This window comes from Megalops cyprinoides, chromosome 8, assembly GCF_013368585.1.
Source record: "Megalops cyprinoides isolate fMegCyp1 chromosome 8, fMegCyp1.pri, whole genome shotgun sequence".
In the NCBI taxonomy this organism is placed as follows: Eukaryota; Metazoa; Chordata; class Actinopteri; order Elopiformes; family Megalopidae; genus Megalops; species Megalops cyprinoides.
Genome location: NC_050590.1, coordinates 34,981,400 through 34,989,365, shown reverse-complemented (window position 1 = coordinate 34,989,365; position 7,966 = coordinate 34,981,400).

Here is a 7,966-nt window from a genome sequence, read left to right as displayed (position 1 = left end):
ACAAAACTAAAATAGCAAATGTTTCATTGGTTGTTACATATACACTACTCACAAAAAGTTAGGGATATTTGGCTTTCGGGTGAAATTTCAGGATAAACCTAAAATGCACTATAACCTTTACAGGTGAACTTAATTTGACCTTCTCTAAACCTTTGAATGCACATGTCCAACTGTTCAATGTTTCAGTACTTTTTGCACAACTTGCTGTTCTCTAACAAGGAGCTGAACGGCAAAATTCACAACAGGTGTTTGATCCATGAATCGACCAATAAATTTCCTGGTTCAATTAGAATTGGTATTTAAACAGTCCTCTACATCATGCTGTTCACATTTTGACATCATGAGACCAAGACGACACGTAACAATTGATCAACAGTACCGCGCCATTGCGAGGCTTCAAACAGGATGTTCTCAGAGGGAAGCGGCCACTAAGCTTAGAGTGTCACAGAGTGTCATCAGCAGGTTGCAACAGAGATACAGAGAGACTGGAAGAGTCACAGAAAGGCATAGAAGTGGACGTCCTTTGGCCACATCCCACACTGATGTCCACTTCATTGTGAACAGTGCCCTGCGGAACTGGATGATGAATGCCACTCAACTCCAGGCACATTTAAGGGAGGTAAGAGGCACCCAAGTGTCATGTCAGACCATTTGAAAACGTTTACATCAGCGTGGTCTGCGTGCTAGACGACCTGCAAGGGTACCTGACCATACCACCAGGCACAGGCGTCATCGTCTTGCATGGGCCAGGGAGCATTTACGCTGGACGAGGGACCAGTGGGCCTCAGTGCTGTTCTCTGATGAAAGTCAATTCACGTTGAGCAGAAATGATGGCCGCCAACGATGTTGGAGACGTCAAGAAGAGCGCTATGCCAGCCACTGTTGTCACCAGACGAGCCTTTGGTGGTGGTGGTGTTACAGTGTGGGCAGGTGTGTCTAGTCAATACAGAACTGCCCTACACTTTGTGAATGGTACAGTGACAAGCCCATACTACCTGAATAACATCATTAATGCAGTCATTGTGCCCCTGCATGAACAACACAGGCCTAATTTCATCTTCATGGACGACAATGCTCCAGCTCATCGAGGTCGCATCATTAGGGAACGGCTGCTGGAGACTGGGATACCTCAAATGGAGTGGCCTGTACTTTCTCCAGACCTGAATCCCATAGAAAACCTATGGGATCAGCTGAGTTGCCGTGTAGAGGCTCGTAACTCTGTACCCCAGAACCTCAATGACCTGAGGGCCGCCCTTCAAGAAGAGTGGGATGCCATGCCTCAGCAGACAATAAGTCGACTTGTGAACAGCATGAGACGTTGTTGTCAAGCTGTAATTGATGCCCAAGGGCACATGACAAGTTATTGAGACATTGACATTTTTTGTTGTGGTATACCCGCCACTGTTGTGGGCTTTTGTTTCAATAAATTGTTTGAGATGAGGAAATCACCATTGCATGCTTCTACTTAAATGCCCTACTTTCATGATATAATATCACTGTAGCGTGAACATTTTCCATAAATTTCACCCGAAAGACAAATATCCCTAACTTTTTGTGAGTAGTGTATGTTTCAGTTTCAGTCAGTAATTCACAGTAATTCGTTGATATAAAGTCTGTAATTCAAAGCCTTCATTCACTCTCCAGGACCCTCCCTTCAGGTCACATTCTTAAAGACAAACAAGTGTGTGCAGATAATAATTTTGTGAAACGTCTTTCACTCAACATATATTGGGTGAAGTCACAACTTTAAATAAACAGAATGAGATGCAACACTACTAGGGTTAATCTGCCATGTAGGGTTGAATATATTAAAAAACATCTAAACAAAGACAAATGGCCTCTAGAAAATATAACAGTGCAGGAATCAAAATTCGCCTGTAGTGAGACATTTCATTGCATGTAAACTATGTGTAGAATCAGAGATGTATTGAAAAGGGTTTTGTAGGGGTAAGAGGATGGGACTTAGACAAGAAAGATGACAAGAAAACTAAGCAATTATAAGCTTTTCAGACCTATAAAAGCAGGCGGAATTGGATGGCATTTTTCATAATCTGATCAATTAGTTGGATTAACTTGTGCCTTGTCTCACCGGGTACCATTGTACCAATTAAAGAAGACTGAAGAATAAGGACATTTTATATTTTTGGGCATTAAAACATGATGAGAATACATACCTTCCGAAAACCATAGCTTCAGAATTATTTTGAGATGCAAATACATTAAAATATATTAGTGCACAGCATAAATATACCGCAATATAACAAAACAGCAATAATTTACATTTTTTTCAAAATATTGATTGAGCTAAAATTACATACTCTCTAAAATATATTCTCAATATGCTATATTGTATGGGTAAGAATGGAATTCTCACCCAAATTTAAAGCTCATTAACACAATACAAACTAAGGTCGTTTCACACTGATTCTTACTTGCATTCTTGTTTTCCTAAGATGTGCTATTTGGCCTTGAGTTTGACAAACAACCACAACCATGTTGATAGCTGTGGATCTAGACTTTGGAACTTGAGGACTAGTAGGTATAACAAGTTTGCTGTGTGTGAGTAAGAGTGTGTGTGTGAGAGAGAGAGAGAGAGAGAGAGAGAGAGAGAGAGAGAGAGAGAGAGAGAGAGAGTATGTGTGTTGAATGCTGCTGCCTTGTTCTTGTTGCAGCAAGGCCATTTAATACAAAGCTCAGCTGTGAGCATTTCCATTGGCTTGCCCCCAACATTTTAATGAGCCAACCTGACTCAAGTTAGGCCCACTGTATTTCTATTCAAAACAGGAGCATGTTCAGATGTTGGTGAAATCCATATTAGTACTCGCTTCACACTGAAAAACATAGTGGGAGTCACAGTACTGTGTTTATCTTGTCATCTGCTACCTTATTAAAATGGAAACTGTATTTTTGATTGCATGGGTTGTTTGTCCTCATGTCATTTGGCTCCATGTAGCACTGGTGCTTTCTGTCCTTCTGGATAAGGTGGTTTCTCCGTTTCTCCACAAGTCAACTCTGGAGAAGGTGTAGAAACCAAGGACATAGTACACAGAGGCACAAGGGACACTCAGAAAGGTGCAGGCTGTGGAAACTATGCTCAGGTACACTGACATGTGAATATGTCAACAATTATGGACTTGCTCTTTGATTTGAAATTGAAATGCTCAGAGGAACTTTCAATTATCCAGCCGCTCTTTGGAAACACAGCCTGGAGAACACTGGTGGTGGTCTGTGTGTGTGTGTGTCGGGGGGGGGGGGGGGGTTCTAAAGTTTGCATTAAGAATGCTTGCACCTCAATCAATGGGAAAGAGGGTTTTGCTCCAGACTAGGATTGAGGCAATAAAGGGTTGGGGGGGGGGGTTCAAAATAAGATATGCCCTTGTAAACATGGCTAATGTCTTCCCTGCGGTCATGGTCAGCTGGGTGCGCTTGGATTAGTGTGAGTGGCACCTGTTGTCTTGGTATCAAAGCCATTGTGAAATGAATAAAGGCTGGGATAGGCAGGTGAAGCCTTTTGATTTAGAGTGGGTACACTGAGCACTGGGAGGCAGGAGGCTGCGTGTGGATGTACAGCAAGCAAGAAAAAGTAAAAAAATGGATCTTTCATAGAACTAACAAAAGGGGCCTGACGCCTGATTACTGCCTGAATGGTGATCGAAACCGAGGAAGATTCCAGATTGCTGAAGAATGAGGAGACCATATGGTAGTATCTTATTCCTGCAGGGGCCAGGAGTCTGAGACGGGGGATAGTGTTTCTCCAAACACCCTGGAGCAGTAATTAGGAATACAAACCTAACAGGTCACAGTGTACAGTTTTGGAGGAAACGCATGTTGGGTAACCAGAAGAACAAACAGTCTGCCTTGTCCTCTTCTGACACATTCCGGATATTTCCTCTTGTGTTTGCCACTGCTATCACCATCATTATCACTGTCATTAAATTTTAGCACCTCACATTCCCCTCAAGCACATGCTTGCACACACACGCATTATATGATGAGCTTTATGAGTGTGTGAATAGTGTTTGTGGAGCTACCTCCTTCCTGACAGTGGAACTCAAACTCTGCCAGACCGCATACTGTCACCAGTAGCCTGATAGACAGGGGACTGCTTCAGGCATGAACTCTGTATTTCCTATGAAATTCTTTAACAGCTGAGTGTGAGAGAAGCTGCTAATTGGTCCTTGTCCTGCGCTGTCCAATCCTTGGTCCCACTCAAGTATTCTAAGGGTGTACTCACACTAGGCAATCCGTACCATGCCCGAGCACGTTTGACCCCCAAAGTCCAGTTTGTTTGACTGTGCGATCGCTCCTCTTCAAGCGGGCCCAGGCACGGTTCAGTTGGACTCAGGCACGGTATGCATCAGTGTGATCGCTAACCATGCCCAAGCATGGAACTCGAACAAGACGTCAATGATGAGCCGGCCCGTTTAACAAATATATCCGTTATAGCAACAGTTAGCTGGATATCTGTTCGTTACTTGCCCAGTCGTAATAATTCCTTTAAACCATCATTTGATTAGCCAGCTGACTTCCTTAAATAAAACAAGCTGGCTACCTCCAAAATTCCATTGGTTAGTTCTGTAGATCTATACATAAAAATAACTCTGATAAAATATCTCATCAATAAGGTGAGAACCAGACCCATTATTAACCCAAATATTCTCGAATGAATTGAAAAGTGTACTATCCAAGCAGTAATAGAAGATGCTTGTTGTTGTAATGATGACAGTAGCATACACACAAGTAGTAGCCCTCACTGGTTCACATTAGCTAACATAATTGTGATTAGGCTACTGTAATCTGACACAAAATATTAATCTGTCCCTTAGCATAATGACTGAAACGTCAGCTGCCTCCGTAAAAATCGTCTTATACATGCAGCACGATTAAATGAAAATCGCTGCGTTGCATAATCGATAAATCTATAAGGCATGTGAGAGGGCCGTGTGTCACTCCAAATGAGCCACAAAGTAAGTACAATCATGAACTCCAATGTGCTGTGCGAAACCGCTTTTCTTCAACACAAAAAGTTTGGATCATGATGATATTCTTGGGCCCTGAACATTAAGTGCAATATGAGCGCAGGCCAGCGGGGGAGTGGGGAGGGGGGACAATTGTGCTCGGGCACAGTACAAGGCAACTGGTCTAGTGTGAGTACGCCTTAAAAAAGGTTCTATCCAAGAATCATTCGAATGTCCTTCTGATAGCCATCATTAATCATTGTAAAAAAATCATGATCTCTAGCTTTTCTCTCCTGTTCCAGTCTTCATAGAAGGGCAGAAGTGTATACTCAGCCTACAGATAACAAGACAACACAGTCATTACATCCCATTCCATGTTTGTACTTCCATTAGTCATAAGCCATAACACTTCCAGATATACTAATGCTTCCAAACACTCATAGAGGAATAATTTATTTTTAAAATACCTAAGGCAAAAAGAACACTCTCTGAAAGAGGGTCACATTTTCAACCCAATAAGCACTTTGAGGTTTCTAAGCTTTACAAGATAAATCAAATTTAAGACATCTAGTAAAATGAACACTGTCATATGCCTGCACCTTATTTCAACAACAGACTGTCTATTTATGGTGTTTGGTGGGACAGAGGACAAGAATAGATTCTAACGTCCATGTCAATCTGGCAGTAATAATGTTGTGGCCAGCACAGATGTCAAGTGGTTTATATGGCAGCTGAGGTTTTTTTCCCCACCGGCCCTCGCACTACATTTAGGGGCATCCTTAAAAGAACCATTGATTCCAATCTATACGTGCTGCTTTGATGATGGTGGGCATTAAAGCCATGATAACTTTGATTCTGTGCTCCTGGGCCTTGATTGATTAGATCTGTCAATCAGGCATTTTGCCTGCTTCTGCAGGGGTGGGGGGTGGGGTGCTACCTTACAGATCTAACAACAGGAATTTGCTCCCTTCCCAACCCTGTGTCCACTTATATCTCTCCATGAGAATAAAAAGCAAATATTCTCTGCTTAATGGAATCCTCATTGCCTGTGATCTTATAAGGGTTTAATTTCAACTGAAGGTTAGTTACCATGTGCAACAGAATTACCAAGCATGTCTCATTGCTTATGCTCCATGTGGAATATACTGAAGTCTAAAGTAATCGGAAAACTTTCCTTTCAGCATAATGTTATTAGCATGACTGTGTACGGATTCATGAAACAATAATGAAAACAACATTGCTTTGCTTCCTTACACTTGTTTTAATATTCCTCCCCTAAAACTGTAATGAACTAAATATAATCATTATATAAAATATAATGATTAGCTAATCCTGATTAAATAAATGCAGTATTATTTTTTATTTGCATAGCAGATGCCTTGTGTAGGGTGAGCAGTTTATATACAGAAGAAATACAGTCACTCAGTGGTAACATAACCTGAGACTGAAACTAATACCATGTTGTGACAGGCCTAGCTGTCTTACAGTGTGGTCAAGTCTGCAGTGACAGAATGCAGCCTCTGTTTTGTTTGTTCTAAGTTTCCAAGTAACGTTTGATGGAGCTGTTCTTTTTCTTCTCATTAGTCATATTCACTGCAGGTTATTAAAACAACAGTTGCTATCTCTGCATCATTGTCTCGTAAATGAACTGCCTGCCTCAGTTCCATACTGCACCTACATTGAGTGGGCCTGCACTAAATATTTTCATATCATACATTTTCAGATCTGAAATTCAACAGCGTGAACATGCTGATTTTTTTTTTTACATGTTTTTAGTATACACTAACTAGATGGACCTATTAATGGGCAGAGTGGAGTAGTGGTTACAGGCTAAGGCTTGACATGTAATAACAGGGTAAAATCTCAGGAGAAGCCTGCTCTTTGTTATCTTAAGTATAGTGTATGACCCAGATTGTGTTGTTAAATATCCCTCTTTACAAAAAGACAGATCATAAACAGATGGTGATTTAGTTCCAGACTCCAGTCACCTCAGGCTGCACCTCCCACAGTCACAGCCCCAGGGTTGCCAAATGAGTCTTGGTGACAGGGGTGGACCCTGACTGTAGCGAGATAAGACCTTGCCCCCGTCAGGCAGAGATGGCCAATGGGGGCAGGGATGGATGACTAGTCAGGGCACACGTTGGAGTGACAGACCTGATCCATCACTCCCACTTGTCACAGGCAGGTAAGGGGACTGTGAGCTCCAAAGTTGGGATGAGGGTGGGTTGGGGGGCAGTAAACAAGTTGCCGGGTGCTTCTTTCTCATGCTTGGTGTCAATCAGTTAGTCAATCAATTATTTCACAAGCCTCCTTCTGTGCGGTTGTCATGGAGTCATGACAATGGGTAATTGATGTTTCGTGACAACTCCTCTTCTGTCATCCTGTCCACTTGCAGCTCATCAAGGAGATGGGGACAACACCAGGTTCGCCGAGCTACCAAACACGATCCCAAAGCTCACTTCCTGGGAGAATTGCTTCAAAACATACAAAAAAAAAATTAGAAGCATGCAAGCAGTTAATAAAATATTCTGTTACTTACACTAATTGTATTTCCAAAGTGTTAGCACATGGAGCATTTTAAACCGGTATGGAGACAGTGTAATTTTTACCGCTGCAGACATGTTGCAGTTGGAGTAGTTAACTGGAAAGCCTTATAGTTAAAAGCATGTTACTTTTGGAGATACTGCTTGTGCGGTGCAGTACATACGCTCATTTGAACATTTGTACTGGTCTCTTGCGGTGCTGACATGCATTGGGTTATGCAAAACCTGCATTGTTACTGTGTGCAAAAAACTGCAACTTCAGCCAGGAGTAGTCACAGAAGAGTTGGTGCAGTGGTTTTGTTCACTTGTTTAGTTCTTTGGTGGAGCACTGCTGTTTAAGAGAAGGTGAGAAGGTGTTTAAGCCAAAAAGAACTGTGTAAATGGACATCATGTAAACATCAATGTACATCCATGTAACATCAATGTAAACAAATTTGAAGTACTTATGGTAACAGCATCTGCTAA